This window comes from Lepisosteus platostomus, chromosome 5, assembly GCF_059453375.1.
Source record: "Lepisosteus platostomus isolate fLepPlt1 chromosome 5, fLepPlt1.hap1, whole genome shotgun sequence".
Lineage (NCBI taxonomy): Eukaryota > Metazoa > Chordata > Actinopteri > Semionotiformes > Lepisosteidae > Lepisosteus > Lepisosteus platostomus.
The window spans coordinates 46006925-46023477 of record NC_142615.1 but is presented as its reverse complement, the minus strand read 5'-3'; the positions used below and the strand labels follow the sequence as shown (position 1 = coordinate 46023477).

The following is a 16553-nucleotide window of genomic DNA, read 5'->3' as shown; positions in this document are numbered from 1 at the left end:
GGCCCATCCCTGTTTAGCTTCCGAGAGCAGACGAGATCAGGCGTGCTCAAGGGGGTGTGGCCATAAGCGAGAGCAAGGCTCGCTGGCACCCTTCTTATTGAGAGGACAGCTCCGTCACCTCTTTTACGACGCTGCTTTTTTTCCCTTGCGTTTTTCTCTTCTTCCCACGTTCTCTCTCTTCACTGCCTTCGTCCCCGCTCTATTTCACTTCAGCCTTTCACTCTTGCTTCCTTCCAATGAGGACGGAGCTGCGGGAGAAAGGGCGCTATAGAGGATCGCTGTGGAGAGCTGCTGCTGTGCTTTGACATCTGAGCTCTGTGGAAAACGATCTCAATACAATTCTGAAAAACGCGACTCTCCGAACGCCAGCCGAACAAGTCTCCACAGCCGAAGCGCTGTGTCTCTGTTCAGCTGGCGATAAACCTTTCCTCGATCCTTTGCGGACTTGTAAAACTGTTCCTGATCAGAATAAAAAACGCTCACGCTAATACACAAGCACCCGTGTCTCGCCAAAGCTGACAAATAAACAGACGGACAAGCCGCACTGCACGTGTGAACAGGGGAATGAGCGAGCGAGCAGGGATAGGGCGCCTCCTGCGCTTAAAAGCTTACAGCACCTGGGATTCCCAGGCGGTCTCCCATCCAAGTACTAACCAGGCCCATCCCTGTTTAGCTTCTGAGATCAGACAAGATCAGGCGTGCTCAAGAGGGTGTGGCCGTAAGCGAGAGCAAGGCTCGCTGGCACCCTTCTTATTGAGAGGACAGCTCCGTCACCTCTTTTACGACGCTGCCTTTTTTCCCTTGCGTTTTTCTCTTCTTCCCACGTTCTCTCTCTTCACTGCCTTCGTCCCCGCTCTATTTCACTTCAGCCTTTCACTCTTGCTTCCTTCCAATGAGGACGGAGCTGCGGGAGAAAGGGCGCTATAGAGGATCGCTGTGGAGAGCTGCTGCTGTGCTTTGACATCTGAGCTCTGTGGAAAACGATCTCAATACAATTCTGAAAAACGCGACTCTCCGAACGCCAGCCGAACAAGTCTCCACAGCCGAAGCGCTGTGTCTCTTTTCAGCTGGCGATAAACCTTTCCTCGATCCTTTGCGGACTTGTAAAACTGTTCCTGATCAGAATAAAAAACGCTCACGCTAATACACAAGCACCCGTGTCTCGCCAAAGCTGACAAATAAACAGACGGACAAGCCGCACTGCACGTGTGAACAGGGGAATGAGCGAGCGAGCGGGGATAGGGCGCCTCCTGCGCTTAAAAGCTTACAGCACCTGGTATTCCCAGGCGGTCTCCCATCCAAGTACTAACCAGGCCCATCCCTGTTTAGCTTCCGAGATCAGACGAGATCAGGCGTGCTCAAGGGGGTGTGGCCGTAAGCGAGAGCAAGGCTCGCTGGCACCCTTCTTATTGAGAGGACAGCTCCGTCACCTCTTTTACGACGCTGCTTTTTTTCCCTTGCGTTTTTCTCTTCTTCCCACGTTCTCTCTCTTCACTGCCTTCGTCCCCGCTCTATTTCACTTCAGCCTTTCACTCTTGCTTCCTTCCAATGAGGACGGAGCTGCGGGAGAAAGGGCGCTATAGAGGATCGCTGTGGAGAGCTGCTGCTGTGCTTTGACATCTGAGCTCTGTGGAAAACGATCTCAATACAATTCTGAAAAACGCGACTCTCCGAACGCCAGCCGAACAAGTCTCCACAGCCGAAGCGCTGTGTCTCTTTTCAGCTGGCGATAAACCTTTCCTCGATCCTTTGCGGACTTGTAAAACTGTTCCTGATCAGAATAAAAAACGCTCACGCTAATACACAAGCACCCGTGTCTCGCCAAAGCTGACAAAAAAACAGACGGACAAGCCGCACTGCACGTGTGAACAGGGGAATGAGCGAGCGAGCGGGGATAGGGCGCCTCCTGCGCTTAAAAGCTTACAGCACCTGGTATTCCCAGGCGGTCTCCCATCCAAGTACTAACCAGGCCCATCCCTGTTTAGCTTCCGAGATCAGACGAGATCAGGCGTGCTCAAGGGGGTGTGGCTGTAAGCGAGAGCAAGGCTCGCTGGCACCCTTCTTATTGAGAGGACAGCTCCGTCACCTCTTTTACGACGCTGCTTTTTTTCCCTTGCGTTTTTCTCTTCTTCCCACGTTCTCTCTCTTCACTGCCTTCGTCCCCGCTCTATTTCACTTCAGCCTTTCACTCTTGCTTCCTTCCAATGAGGACGGAGCTGTGGGAGAAAGGGCGCTATAGAGGATCGCTGTGGAGAGCTGCTGCTGTGCTTTGACATCTGAGCTCTGTGGAAAACGATCTCAATACAATTCTGAAAAACGCGACTCTCCGAACGCCAGCCGAACAAGTCTCCACAGCCGAAGCGCTGTGTCTCTTTTCAGCTGGCGATAAACCTTTCCTCGATCCTTTGCGGACTTGTTAAACTGTTCATGATCAGAATAAAAAACGCTCACGCTAATACACAAGCACCCGTGTCTCGCCAAAGCTGACAAATAAACAGACGGACAAGCCGCACTGCACGTGTGAACAGGGGAATGAGCGAGCGAGCGGGGATAGGGCGCCTCCTGCGCTTAAAAGCTTACAGCACCTGGTATTCCCAGGGGGTCTCCCACCCAAGTACTAACCAGGCCCATCCCTGTTTAGCTTCCGAGATCAGATGACATCAGGCGTGCTCAAGGGGGTGTGGCCGTAAGCTAGAGCAAGGCTCGCTGGCACCCTTCTTATTGAGAGGACAGCTCCGTCACCTCTTTTACGACGCTGCTTTTTTTCCCTTGCGTTTTTCTCTTCTTCCCACGTTCTCTCTCTTCACTGCCTTCGTCCCCGCTCTATTTCACTTCAGCCTTTCACTTTTGCTTCCTTCCAATGAGAACGGAGCTGCGGGAGAAAGGGCGCTATAGAGGATCGCTGTGGAGAGCTGCTGCTGTGCTTTGACATCTGAGCTCTGTGGAAAACGATCTCAATACAATTCTGAAAAACGCGACTCTCCGAACGCCAGCCGAACAAGTCTCCACAGCCGAAGCGCTGTGTCTCTTTTCAGCTGGCGAGAAACCTTTCCTCGATCCTTTGCGGACTTGTAAAACTGTTCCTGATCAGAATAAAAAACGCTCACGCTAATACACAAGCACCCGCGTCTCGCCAAAGCTGACAAATAAACAGAAGGACAAGCCGCACTGCACGTGTGAACAGGGGAATGAGCGAGCGAGCGGGGATAGGGCGCCTCCTGCGCTTAAAAGCTTACAGCACCTGGTATTCCCAGGCGGTCTCCCACCCAAGTACTAACCAGGCCCATCCCTGTTTAGCTTCCGAGATCAGATGACATCAGGCGTGCTCAAGGGGGTGTGGCCATTAGCGAGAGCAAGGCTCGCTGGCACCCTTCTTATTGAGAGGACAGCTCCGTCACCTCTTTTACGACGCTGCTTTTTTTCCCTTGCGTTTTTCTCTTCTTCCCACGTTCTCTCTCTTCACTGCCTTCGTCCCCGCTCTATTTCACTTCAGCCTTTCACTCTTGCTTCCTTCCAATGAGGACGGAGCTGCGGGAGAAAGGGCGCTATAGAGGATCGCTGTGGAGAGCTGCTGCTGTGCTTTGACATCTGAGCTCTGTGGAAAACGATCTCAATACAATTCTGAAAAACGCGACTCTCCGAACGCCAGCCGAACAAGTCTCCACAGCCGAAGCGCTGTGTCTCTTTTCAGCTGGCGATAAACCTTTCCTCGATCCTTTGCGGACTTGTAAAACTGTTCCTGATCAGAATAAAAAACGCTCACGCTAATACACAAGCACCCGCGTCTCGCCAAAGCTGACAAATAAACAGACGGACAAGCCGCACTGCACGTGTGAACAGGGGAATGAGCGAGCGAGCGGGGATAGTGCGCCTCCTGAGCTTAAAAGCTTACAGCACCTGGTATTCCCAGGCGGTCTCCCATCCAAGTACTAACCAGGCCCATCCCTGTTTAGCTTCCGAGATCAGACGAGATCAGGCGTGCTCAAGGGGGTGTGGCCATAAGCGAGAGCAAGGCTCGCTGGCACCCTTCTTATTGAGAGGACAGCTCCGTCACCTCTTTTACGACGCTGCTCTTTTTCTCTTGCGTTTTTCTCTTCTTCCCACGTTCTCTCTCTTCACTGCCTTCGTCCCCGCTCTATTTCACTTCAGCCTTTCACTCTTGCTTCCTTCCAATGAGGACGGAGCTGCGGGAGAAAGGGCGCTATAGAGGATCGCTGTGGAGAGCTGCTGCTGTGCTTTGACATCTGAGCTCTGTGGAAATCGATCTCAATACAATTCTGAAAAACGCGACTCTCCGAACGCCAGCCGAACAAGTCTCCACAGCCGAAGCGCTGTGTCTCTTTTCAGCTGGCGATAAACCTTTCCTCGATCCTTTGCGGACTTGTAAAACTGTTCCTGATCAGAATAAAAAACGCTCACGCTAATACACAAGCACCCGTGTCTCGCCAAAGCTGACAAATAAACAGACGGACAAGCCGCACTGCACGTGTGAACAGGGGAATGAGCGAGCGAGCGGGGATAGGGCGCCTCCTGCGCTTAAAAGCTTACAGCACCTGGTATTCCCAGGCGGTCTCCCATCCAAGTACTAACCAGGCCCATCCCTGTTTAGCTTCCGAGATCAGATGAGATCAGGCGTGCTCAAGGGGGTGTGGCCGTAAACGAGAACAAGGCTCGCTGACACCCTTCTTATTGAGAGGACAGCTCCGTCACCTCTTTTACGACGCTGCTTTTTTTCCCTTGCGTTTTTCTCTTCTTCCCACGTTCTCTCTCTTCACTGCCTTCGTCCCCGCTCTATTTCACTTCAGCCTTTCACTCTTGCTTCCTTCCAATGAGGACGGAGCTGCGGGAGAAAGGGCGCTATAGAGGATCGCTGTGGAGAGCTGCTGCTGTGCTTTGACATCTGAGCTCTGTGGAAAACGATCTCAATACAATTCTGAAAAACGCGACTCTCCGAACGCCAGCCGAACAAGTCTCCACAGCCGAAGCGCTGTGTCTCTTTTCAGCTGGCGATAAACCTTTCCTCGATCCTTTGCGGACTTGTAAAACTGTTCCTGATCAGAATAAAAAACGCTCACGCTAATACACAAGCACCCGTGTCTCGCCAAAGCTGACAAAAAAACAGACGGACAAGCCGCACTGCACGTGTGAACAGGGGAATGAGCGAGCGAGCGGGGATAGGTTGCCTCCTGCGCTTAAAAGCTTACAGCACCTGGTATTCCCAGGCGGTCTCCCATCCAAGTACTAACCAGGCCCATCCCTGTTTAGCTTCCGAGATCAGACGAGATCAGGCGTGCTCAAGGGGGTGTGGCTGTAAGCGAGAGCAAGGCTCGCTGGCACCCTTCTTATTGAGAGGACAGCTCCGTCACCTCTTTTACGACGCTGCTTTTTTTCCCTTGCGTTTTTCTCTTCTTCCCACGTTCTCTCTCTTCACTGCCTTCGTCCCCGCTCTATTTCACTTCAGCCTTTCACTCTTGCTTCCTTCCAATGAGGACGGAGCTGTGGGAGAAAGGGCGCTATAGAGGATCGCTGTGGAGAGCTGCTGCTGTGCTTTGACATCTGAGCTCTGTGGAAAACGATCTCAATACAATTCTGAAAAACGCGACTCTCCGAACGCCAGCCGAACAAGTCTCCACAGCCGAAGCGCTGTGTCTCTTTTCAGCTGGCGATAAACCTTTCCTCGATCCTTTGCGGACTTGTAAAACTGTTCCTGATCAGAATAAAATACGCTCACGCTAATACACAAGCACCCGCGTCTCGCCAAAGCTGACAAATAAACAGACGGACAAGCCGCACTGCACGTGTGAACAGGGGAATGAGCGAGCGAGCGGGGATAGTGCGCCTCCTGCGCTTAAAAGCTTACAGCACCTGGTATTCCCAGGCGGTCTCCCATCCAAGTACTAACCAGGCCCATCCCTGTTTAGCTTCCGAGATCAGACGAGATCAGGCGTGCTCAAGGGGGTGTGGCCGTAAGCGAGAGCAAGGTTCGCTGGCACCCTTCTTATTGAGAGGACAGCTCCGTCACCTCTTTTACGACGCTGCTCTTTTTCTCTTGCGTTTTTCTCTTCTTCCCACGTTCTCTCTCTTCACTGCCTTCGTCCCCGCTCTATTTCACTTCAGCCTTTCACTCTTGCTTCCTTCCAATGAGGACGGAGCTGCGGGAGAAAGGGCGCTATAGAGGATCGCTGTGGAGAGCTGCTGCTGTGCTTTGACATCTGAGCTCTGTGGAAATCGATCTCAATACAATTCTGAAAAACGCGACTCTCCGAACGCCAGCCGAACAAGTCTCCACAGCCGAAGCGCTGTGTCTCTTTTCAGCTAGCGATAAACCTTTCCTCGATCCTTTGCGGACTTGTAAAACTGTTCCTGATCAGAATAAAAAACGCTCACGCTAATACACAAGCACCCGTGTCTCGCCAAAGCTGACAAATAAACAGACGGACAAGCCGCACTGCACGTGTGAACAGGGGAATGAGCGAGCGAGCGGGGATAGGGCGCCTCCTGCGCTTAAAAGCTTACAGCACCTGGTATTCCCAGGCGGTCTCCCATCCAAGTACTAACCAGGCCCATCCCTGTTTAGCTTCCGAGATCAGACGAGATCAGGCGTGCTCAAGGGGGTGTGGCCGTAAACGAGAACAAGGCTCGCTGACACCCTTCTTATTGAGAGGACAGCTCCGTCACCTCTTTTACGACGCTGCTTTTTTTCCCTTGCGTTTTTCTCTTCTTCCCACGTTCTCTCTCTTCACTGCCTTCGTCCCCGCTCTATTTCACTTCAGCCTTTCACTCTTGCTTCCTTCCAATGAGGACGGAGCTGCGGGAGAAAGGGCGCTATAGAGGATCGCTGTGGAGAGCTGCTGCTGTGCTTTGACATCTGAGCTCTGTGGAAAACGATCTCAATACAATTCTGAAAAACGCGACTCTCCGAACGCCAGCCGAACAAGTCTCCACAGCCGAAGCGCTGTGTCTCTTTTCAGCTGGCGATAAACCTTTCCTCGATCCTTTGCGGACTTGTAAAACTGTTCCTGATCAGAATAAAAAACGCTCACGCTAATACACAAGCACCCGTGTCTCGCCAAAGCTGACAAAAAAACAGACGGACAAGCCGCACTGCACGTGTGAACAGGGGAATGAGCGAGCGAGCGGGGATAGGGCGCCTCCTGCGCTTAAAAGCTTACAGCACCTGGTATTCCCAGGCGGTCTCTCATCCAAGTACTAACCAGGCCCATCCCTGTTTAGCTTCCGAGATCAGACGAGATCAGGCGTGCTCAAGGGGGTGTGGCTGTAAGCGAGAGCAAGGCTCGCTGGCACCCTTCTTATTGAGAGGACAGCTCCGTCACCTCTTTTACGACGCTGCTTTTTTTCCCTTGCGTTTTTCTCTTCTTCCCACGTTCTCTCTCTTCACTGCCTTCGTCCCCGCTCTATTTCACTTCAGCTTTTCACTCTTGCTTCCTTCCAATGAGGACGGAGCTGCGGGAGAAAGGGCGCTATAGAGGATTGCTGTGGAGAGCTGCTGCTGTGCTTTGACATCTGAGCTCTGTGGAAAACGATCTCAATACAATTCTGAAAAACGCGACTCTCCGAACGCCAGCCGAACAAGTCTCCACAGCCGAAGCGCTGTGTCTCTTTTCAGCTGGCGATAAACCTTTCCTCGATCCTTTGCAGACTTGTAAAACTGTTCCTGATCAGAATAAAAAACGCTCACGCTAATACACAAGCACCCGTGTCTCGCCAAAGCTGACAAATAAACAGACGGACAAGCCGCACTGCACGTGTGAACAGGGGAATGAGCGAGCGAGCGGGGATAGGGCGCCTCCTGCGCTTAAAAGCTTACAGCACCTGGTATTCCCAGGCTGTCTCCCATCCAAGTACTAACCAGGCCCATCCCTGTTTAGCTTCCGAAATCAGACGAGATCAGGCGTGCTCAAGGGGGTGTGGCCGTAAGCAAGAGCAATGCTCGCTGGCACCCTTCTTATTGAGAGGACAGCTCCGTCACCTCTTTTACGACGCTGCTTTTTTTCCCTTGCGTTTTTCTCTTCTTCCCACGTTCTCTCTCTTCACTGCCTTCGTCCCCGCTCTATTTCACTTCAGCCTTTCACTTTTGCTTCCTTCCAATGAGGACGGAGCTGCGGGAGAAAGGGCGCTATAGAGGATCGCTGTGGAGAGCTGCTGCTGTGCTTTGACATCTGAGCTCTGTGGAAAACGATCTCAATACAATTCTGAAAAACGCGACTCTCCGAACGCCAGCCGAACAAGTCTCCACAGCCGAAGCGCTGTGTCTCTTTTCAGCTGGCGATAAACCTTTCCTCGATCCTTTGCGGACTTGTAAAACTGTTCCTGATCAGAATAAAAAATGCTCACGCTAATACACAAGCACCCGTGTCTCGCCAAAGCTGACAAAAAAACAGACGGACAAGCCGCACTGCACGTGTGAACAGGGGAATGAGCGAGCGAGCGGGGATAGGGCGCCTCCTGCGCTTAAAAGCTTACAGCACCTGGTATTCCCAGGCGGTCTCCCATCCAAGTACTAACCAGGCCCATCCCTGTTTAGCTTCCGAGATCAGACGAGATCAGGCGTGCTCAAGGGGGTGTGGCCGTAAGCGAGAGCAAGGCTCGCTGGCACCCTTCTTATTGAGAGGACAGCTCCGTCACCTCTTTTACGACGCTGCTTTTTTTCCCTTGCGTTTTTCTCTTCTTCCCACGTTCTCTCTCTTCACTGCCTTCGTCCCCGCTCTATTTCACTTCAGCCTTTCACTCTTGCTTCCTTCCAATGAGGACGGAGCTGCGGGAGAAAGGGCGCTATAGAGGATCGCTGTGGAGAGCTGCTGCTGTGCTTTGACATCTGAGCTCTGTGGAAAACGATCTCAATACAATTCTGAAAAACGCGACTCCCCGAACGCCAGCCGAACAAGTCTTTAAGTGGAAATCTAATAAGTAAATTGATTCTTAAAATGTAGAGAGCTTTGCAAAGAAATATATTGGGGCTTTTAGATAATATATTTCAAGGATGTAATTGCTGTGCTACAGTACGTGCAGAATTTTAGAAAACAGTGCGTCAACAAAGTACACTGTTTAGGTTACTTTAGAAGACAATGTACCAAAACAATATATGCTGTCTGGATCGTTAGATTTAGCTGAAAGTAACTGATAAGCTTTGAATAACATATCTAGTGCTTCTTCTTTCGCTTTTTGATGTAATCTGTTTTCTCTTAGGGAAAGTGGAAGTTTTAGAATGGACAAAGCGCTGAGCTTTTTTACAGCGCAACGTCTTATGAAAACCCGGTACTGCTTGTAACAAATTGAGTCTCTGGTTGCTCCCAATATTGAAATAAAGACCTTACTCAGGTGAGAACTCTCTCTTGTGGCTTCCTTGATAGTTATATTTCCATGACACCGGTTTTAATGTCTGTAGATTGTATCTTATTTTTATTTTTTGTTTTGTTTCATGTTCATATTATGTGTTTTCACCCAGTTGACTCCAGTTAATAACAGTTTACCCAGTTAATAGCCACTTTTTATGCGCGAAAAACGGGTGATCTTTCTATCTCGTGATCAGCTTAGTATCTTTCTGTAAGTTTTTTTCTTCTTAATTAAACGTTTAAAATACATGAATTTCATAAAGACAACACACGTTTCGAACAGAAAAAAATCATATTCTGTTCTCTTCCTGGTATGTATAACAGATCAGCAGGTCTTATTTTCCCAATTGCTTTTTTCCACTGTATTTATCATAATGGCTAGCCAATGTCCTCTCTTAGCTAGGTAATGTTACTTGTGGATGTGCTTCTGCATTGCGTAGAAGCACATGTATCCATAGAAAGTGTATTATACTACTATTTGAGCTACAGTACATAAAAATAATTATATCGTTATTAATTTCTTTAGGTACGTGATTCCATATTATATTCCCTATTAATCAAATTCTAAAAGTATGCTTTTGTTTACTCCGATAACGAGCACATTCACAGAAAATGTGAATATCTTATGACTTTTCACAAAGTATATAAAGTTAAGATGGTCAGAAGGAGCATGTAAAAACGTTTCCGAAACCTGGTAAAATCTTACTACATGTAAGACTTTGATGCTTAAAATGTTTAGGAAGAAAGTGGAATACTGGTGTGTATTTTTTCTTTAAACTACCAATACCAGCCATATACAGTTTACACTATATGTTTATGTTCCTAAATTAATATAGTTTATGGTGGTGTATCGTGGTTGTAGAGGTTTGATGGGTTTACTGAGACAATTATTAATTGTAGCAGTAATCACGAGGTTGTTCGTTGTGGCTTTTAGAAAATCAATCGTCAGAACAACTAACAACGCACACACACGGGTTCAATACACGAGATACATTTATTCATATAAATTGTGCACCAAACATATACTAGTCTGCCTGGATACGAGCGGCAGACCTTACTGTGAGGGTTATCAATATACAAGGTATATAATCTCGAAGAGATGCCAACACAAAGAGATACACAACAGAGAATATATGTCAATATATATCGTTCGGTTACCAAATCGCTAATCAGTGTTATTACCCACTGTTACTCTAAACTCGGAAGTAAATACATTACTCATGAATTAAATTGATAACAACTTGTGTTGAGGTACAATTGAATTCTCGAGACACAATGTAGAACATGGGGTTTACTTATCCACTGTGTATGGATTTGGAATCTCCCGGCACGAACACCAAGTCACTCTTTTGCCTGGGAAGAAGCTGGTTCGTTCCTGGTCCAGCGCTGCTTCTGAATAAGCTATTCAGGTTGTCGATGAGGGTCCAACTGTAGGCTGCCGTTGATCAAGCGGATCATTCACGTTGGTAGAATTCTGAGTACGTATGGGATCCTCGGCCTCGCGCTTAGAACAAAGTCCAAGTCCCTTTGCAGACAACAGCAGTTGTCACGTGATTGTCTCTGAGGATGCGCGAAAATGGCCAAGGAGAGCCCCGATCTGAGCTTGCGCTCCCTTTTTGACCAAGACATAGATGTGTGCTGATTGGTTGAGAGTTTGGCGGGCATTAGAGACCCACGTGGTATTACCACGCCCTGCCAGTCCCTGATTGGTTGGTCAAGGTGAGATATGAGTCACTTACTCTTGACACTTAGGAATGCAGTCCAGATGTCCATTCGGCACTCCCTAGACAGATAGGCACCAATGGATGACCATTGATCATGATAGCCAGGCTAAGCTAAGTGCATCCCCATCTGGGAGCTGTCCATTATCAAAAGAAAACATCTTAAATCAACCTGCATGAATACTTTCTTTGTGGCTGCACCACAAAGATGGAGGGTGAGATGGGGCCTCATTTAGGACAGAATACCACGGCCTAATTCTGTCTTATTAACAAGCATTGCCGCTACAACGGCATCTCTCCTGTCAAACTTCCTCCTGACATGTTTGACAGGATCTGGGCCGTGGTGAACAGTGGGAAAGACGCCCTGTGGAGAGTGAGGAACATGGGGCTGTTCAAAGGCATCGAGGTCCCAGTCAAGGCAGCAGGTAGCCTGGCCCTGTTCATCACCCGAGAGAACTATTACCTCAGAGATCTGTGGAGAGAAGGGAGGGAGGAAGCAGAAAATCTGTGGGAAATTGAGAGCATAGGTCAATATCTCAAGAAACTGTGAAAAACATTATCATGTTTAAGTAAAGAATGTGATTTGCACCAGAAAAAAATAAATTGTTGCTATATAACTGGTACCGTGTCAAAATGTAATGAGATGGGATTATATATACTGTTTTAAGTATGTATATTAATGTAAAGCTTTCTAATTTGTGATGTCCTGTATTTTTTTGTGAAAAGAAAATAAAGTTCTTAAAAAATCGATTCACCCAGGGCGAGGCTCGGCCATTGCACTCCGGCTGTGCTGACCCCTGCGAATTCCCCAAATGTGGGAATCTCGACTGCATAATTTCTGGTAGTGGGGGACTGCGTTCGCGCTCTCTCCTGATGTGCTTGGTCAAATATCAGATACGGGAGAGTTAGGACACCATGAGCTGCGATAGGATCCCAGTTCGAAAGGAGTCGATGCCACTGCTGGTTCCCGGTTTCTTTTAGTTAGAGGTCCGGAGAAGCATTTCAAGCTGGTTACACTACTCCTTCCGGACATTCATTCCCTTTTCAAAGTCAGTCGTTTTGCTGTTGTCTGCATTATTTAGGCTGATTATCGAGGTTAGCCTTTATTTGGTCATGGGGGCCTCGGTACTGTATGCTAATTCTCAAGACAGTTTCACCCGTTTTCTGATTGCTAGGTTCTGTACCAGTGCAGACATGTCAAACAGTGAATAGCTGTACCTCTATTGTATCCGTGCTCAATGAATGAAATCAGTATTAAATGAATATATGTATAGTTATACGAAAAACAAGTGGTTTATTGACTCATCTTCATTTGCAGATTTAGAGGCAGCTTCGATATTCGGGGGAGGCATAAAACATGGTGCTGATCTTTGGAAAGCAGGAGGCAAAACTGACACGTTCTCATACAAGGAGCTGAAACCAGGCCACCTGGGTGAAGATCAGGTATCGTAACCGCTAGACCATATGGGAGCATACAGCCATGTTGTGCGTGCGTCATGTAAGCAAACTGTAATTGCTGCCTTCATGACCTGCTTGATGGAGAAAACACACAAGAGAGTTGGCACTCAGAGTGTCGAAGGGTTGATGTATACTAGGGCTCAGTTGAAATGCAGCGTCAGGACTTTTCCGACTAGTGTCACACAAAGAGAGTACATCCTTTCCTACTGGCTGTGTATGTCTCGGTAACTCGCTGTGATCGTATAGTGCTCAGAATTTGTGTTGTGGCCGCAACAACCCCGGTTCGAATCCACATACTGGCAGAATAGGAGGAGTACTGCCTGACTGGATCGTTGATGAACGACAGAGGCCACTCCGACCTCTTCTTGGTTTTCTTCAATGACTTACTAAGGATCTTCTTCACATTCGCCCATGCAGGGGAAGCCAGTTACACCAAAGCAAACGCAGGAAAGTGCATTTCAAGCAGAGACCAGGAGGGACTTGTTTACACCGAGAGTGGTCGGAGAATGGAACAATGCGCCCAGCCCTGTTGCTGGAGCCGATTCTTGATGAGATCTTGGGCTCACTAAGAGGCCCCCGCTGGATGCTAATCTTTCTGTTGTTCTTGCAGGTCCTGCGCTGCTTTTGAGCCGACAGAGCTCGTCCTGGTCTGTCGGCACAGCCCAATTGCAAATGATCGGCTCCACGTACAGAAGGAACGTGCGTTTGGTACAAGAGTGCACGAAGGCACCGGAAATACATTGGGAACAAATGACCGGTCGTTCAAGACCTCTGTGAAGTACAGGAGCGTGCAAAACGAGTCTGCTTCCACCCGGTCTCGAACCAGGGACCTTTCGCGTGTTAGGCGAACGTGATAGCCGCTACACTATGGAAACCTGCAGGGACCGCTGCTGGTGTCTTGCTTGCATTTCGGGCTGAGAAAGGGACGCGTCACTTTAGGCAGGGTGCGCTGGAGAGAGGAACAAAGGGCGCGATGAAACAAAATACCAAAACCCGGGATCAAACCAGGGACCTTTAGATCTTCAGTCTAACGCTCTCCCAACTGAGCTATTTTGGCGGTGCGCAGAGCCCACAGCCACCTGCTCCAGCCTTCCTGTGTTGCGGCATGAGCGCACCAAGAGTAGCGGGAGAGTGTTGCAGGAACGTCACTCTGAAGGAAAGCCACCCAGGTGCGCCCTCTGAGCTCTGTCCAGCGCATCTTCCTCGCATGGACTCCTGCCTGCGACGGGCAGGAAACAATTAGCAAGAACAGAACGACACCCCATGGGTGTCTCATGACCACACCTTAGGTTGTGACACGTGCAGGTGTGAGGGGTTGCCGGGCTACTTTGGAGCAGAGCTTGGGCGGAGGGGGGGCGGGAAAGCAGACAAAGAGGTGACACCTCAAGGTCTGCACGATCACAGCTCTCCGCTGCCCCAGGCTTCCGCTCGATAAGCTACTGGACACACCGGCCCCTCCTCACACAGACCGTGGAAAAGCCCCCGAGTGTGAGGGCTCTCTCTTCCTCCCAGGAGCTCTTGGACACGACGCACAGACAGGGCGCGGGGAGCCGCCGCCTGCAAACACGGCTCCAGGCAGGAATCCACTCCGCAGGAACCGCAGAGCAGAGGAGATGGGGGCAGCTTAGCTCCTGTGCAGAGACCTGAGCTGTTGTTGCTGCGGACGCTGTCTTTTCTGCACTCGGGGTAGGAGTGAATGTTGAGTTGCCCTTAGAAATGAAGCAGAGCACTTCAACGGCACGGTTGTGTGTGTGTGTGTGCGCCCTGGTGATTCTGGGAGACAGATCGAACCTGGGCTGTGGTTTAAATGCTATTGGTTTGTGAACAGAATACCCTTATCCCAGTGCATTGTGCCACATTAAATAAACGCACGAGAAAAAGAGATTCAGAACGCAAAGCTGTGTCAGTGTTCTGTGTAAAAAATCGGTTTGAACATCACAGGAGCTGTTTTTAATAAGCTGCTGAGTAAAGAATATTGTAGCATTTACAGGTTCTTTTCAGAACAAAGGACGAGTGGAGACGCGATTAACAAACAAGCGCTTTGTTATTAATACTCACACTTTGTTATGAACACTACCATTAAAACTACCAGTTGTACTCTCACTAATGTTAAAATGAATACACTAGTAGTAGTATTAGTTGCTGCCCGTGACGTCACATACACTCTCTGTGACGAATGCGAGACACCTAGACACATACAGTGACGTGCCGGCTGTTGCCGTGGTTACCATACTTATGATTTATAAACACTGGAAAAATGTATTTAAACTGTTACTTACATACATTTATCAACTTGGAATATAATTTTCTAGCTCTAGGATAGAGTTACCTAAATAATAATATGAATAATCATTGTTTAATTTCGGATTGAACATTATTAACACTAAACGCACTATGGTAATTGATCGATACAGTCTTTATTGACTGTTTTCTAGATATTTAAACAGGGTCAAGAAAAGAATCAGTACTCACCAATCAGTGAAGTTAATCGATTATTCTATGGTTCTTCAGCTGAATAAATTGGTTGTCGATACATAAGTGATCAATAATTCTCCTCCGTTCCCTCCGCGCATCTCCCGCGGTCTCGCTCTCTGATCCCAGCACTCTGGCTGGTGTCTGTGACGTCACAGCGCTCTTTCTGACAAAGCAGAGCTGGAGGAGACTCCTGTCCGGAGCCCGGGGGGCTTTTCTTACAGATATAAAATCTCCCCCCCCAAAAAAAACACACCGGACTGTGAAGAGAAGCGAATCATCACAGTTGGAGAAGGAGAGCGACAAACCTAGGAATAAAATTCATTAAACAGAAAAAAAAGTTTACATCGCAGATTATTGCGTTACAAAGCGTACCCATGTGGAGCAGTAGAGGACAAGCACGAGTCCCTGAAATAAGCGCTTTTAAGAGTTTTACACAAATCTTCAGAGTAAAGAAGCCAGGAGGATCAGACTCCTGATCCTGGAGGTTAAAATGTGTATCCTGGTTTTATTTCCACCCAGCTCTCAGTTCCATTAGTGGTCTGATGATTTAAATTAACTGTATAACTGTTACCAGACTTAATCTAAATTGTAAATTTATAAGACTGGCTACTAATAATAAATATACTGATCAAAGTGTCAATACTGGTGTTTATAAAATAAATACTGTAGCATTTGCAGGTTCTTTTCAGAACAAAGGACGAGTGAAGACGCGATTAACAAACAAGCATTAACACAAAACCAAACACAGGATATACACACACATGAGGAGACTGAGGGAACAAGTACACATAGTTAGGGTGGTAATTACCTAACAACACACTATACTTTTACAAGACTACACAGGGCACTAGAACTACTAGGACATTATTTACACAGGTAGGGTCAGCCGCTGGTCATCGTGCTGACCCTCAGACTCTCCCCGGCTACCACTCCCAGCATGCCCAGCGGTACTACGAGCGCCTAGGGGCACTTTCTCCTCACCACCAGGCGAGGGCATTACACTGCCCCCACCTGAAGCGTCTGGCGTCTGGCGTCTGGCGTCTGGCGTCTCGCCGACGTCGAACACCCCCCTCAGGCTGTACTCGTACTGGGCTAACTGCTGTGGAACCCTGCGCCGCAGTGACGGCTGGCGACCCACGGACGCCCCACTATCGTCCGGCTCCAGCCCCGGCTGCTCCTGTAGAGCCTCCCCACACGGCTCCTCCTCCCGGGCCCGGTAGGGGGCCAGGCGGTCTCGGTGCAGGACCACCACTCTCCCCCGTGTTCGCAACCGGACACGGTAGCAGACTTCACCCACCACCCCGAGTACCTCAGCGGGACCCTCCCACGACGGCGCCAGCTTAGGGCTGAGGCCTTTGCAGCGGCGCGGGTTGTACACCCAAACCGAGTCCCCGGGCTGGAAGGCAGGCCCCCTGCAGCGCAGGTCGTAGTGCCGCTTCTGCCGGACCCCCGCCTGTGTCAGGTGGGTCCATGCAAAGCTGTGCACCTGCTGCATCCGCTGCCGCAGGTCCCACTCGTAGTCCGGTCCAGCCGGCGGTGCCGACCC

At 49.3% G+C, this 16553-nt stretch overlaps 10 non-coding genes and 6 pseudogenes across 10 annotated transcripts; 1 reads left to right on the top strand and 15 right to left on the bottom strand.

Annotated features, from left to right (window-relative positions):
* The window catches only part of LOC148667346 (5S ribosomal RNA), a 119-nt pseudogene extending 51 nt beyond the window's left edge, over positions 1 to 68 (bottom strand).
* Positions 69 to 605: 537 nt separating this feature from the next.
* LOC148667345 (5S ribosomal RNA) lies at positions 606 to 724 on the bottom strand (annotated as a pseudogene).
* Positions 725 to 1261: 537 nt separating this feature from the next.
* On the bottom strand, positions 1262 to 1380 carry LOC148667344 (5S ribosomal RNA). The gene has a single exon (XR_015937391.1). It is a non-coding gene; the product is annotated as a 5S ribosomal RNA (ribosomal RNA).
* A 537-nt stretch (positions 1381 to 1917) lies between these two features.
* On the bottom strand, positions 1918 to 2036 carry LOC148667343 (5S ribosomal RNA). The gene has a single exon (XR_015938086.1). It is a non-coding gene; the product is annotated as a 5S ribosomal RNA (ribosomal RNA).
* Positions 2037 to 2573: 537 nt separating this feature from the next.
* On the bottom strand, positions 2574 to 2692 carry LOC148667342 (5S ribosomal RNA; annotated as a pseudogene).
* A 537-nt stretch (positions 2693 to 3229) lies between these two features.
* LOC148667341 (5S ribosomal RNA) lies at positions 3230 to 3348 on the bottom strand (annotated as a pseudogene).
* Positions 3349 to 3885: 537 nt separating this feature from the next.
* LOC148667340 (5S ribosomal RNA) lies at positions 3886 to 4004 on the bottom strand. Its single transcript, XR_015938202.1, has one exon. It is a non-coding gene; the product is annotated as a 5S ribosomal RNA (ribosomal RNA).
* A 537-nt stretch (positions 4005 to 4541) lies between these two features.
* On the bottom strand, positions 4542 to 4660 carry LOC148667339 (5S ribosomal RNA). The gene has a single exon (XR_015938038.1). It is a non-coding gene; the product is annotated as a 5S ribosomal RNA (ribosomal RNA).
* Positions 4661 to 5197: 537 nt separating this feature from the next.
* LOC148667338 (5S ribosomal RNA) lies at positions 5198 to 5316 on the bottom strand. The gene has a single exon (XR_015938085.1). It is a non-coding gene; the product is annotated as a 5S ribosomal RNA (ribosomal RNA).
* A 537-nt stretch (positions 5317 to 5853) lies between these two features.
* LOC148667337 (5S ribosomal RNA) lies at positions 5854 to 5972 on the bottom strand. Its single transcript, XR_015937390.1, has one exon. It is a non-coding gene; the product is annotated as a 5S ribosomal RNA (ribosomal RNA).
* A 537-nt stretch (positions 5973 to 6509) lies between these two features.
* Positions 6510 to 6628, bottom strand: LOC148667336 (5S ribosomal RNA). The gene has a single exon (XR_015938381.1). It is a non-coding gene; the product is annotated as a 5S ribosomal RNA (ribosomal RNA).
* A 537-nt stretch (positions 6629 to 7165) lies between these two features.
* On the bottom strand, positions 7166 to 7284 carry LOC148667335 (5S ribosomal RNA; annotated as a pseudogene).
* A 537-nt stretch (positions 7285 to 7821) lies between these two features.
* LOC148667334 (5S ribosomal RNA) lies at positions 7822 to 7940 on the bottom strand (annotated as a pseudogene).
* A 537-nt stretch (positions 7941 to 8477) lies between these two features.
* LOC148667333 (5S ribosomal RNA) lies at positions 8478 to 8596 on the bottom strand. Its single transcript, XR_015937389.1, has one exon. It is a non-coding gene; the product is annotated as a 5S ribosomal RNA (ribosomal RNA).
* Positions 8597 to 11782: 3186 nt separating this feature from the next.
* LOC148667332 (U1 spliceosomal RNA) lies at positions 11783 to 11947 on the top strand. The gene has a single exon (XR_015937946.1). It is a non-coding gene; the product is annotated as a U1 spliceosomal RNA (small nuclear RNA).
* A 1387-nt stretch (positions 11948 to 13334) lies between these two features.
* trnav-aac (transfer RNA valine (anticodon AAC)) lies at positions 13335 to 13407 on the bottom strand. The gene has a single exon. It is a non-coding gene; the product is annotated as a tRNA-Val (tRNA).
* Positions 13408 to 16553: the final 3146 nt, after the last annotated feature.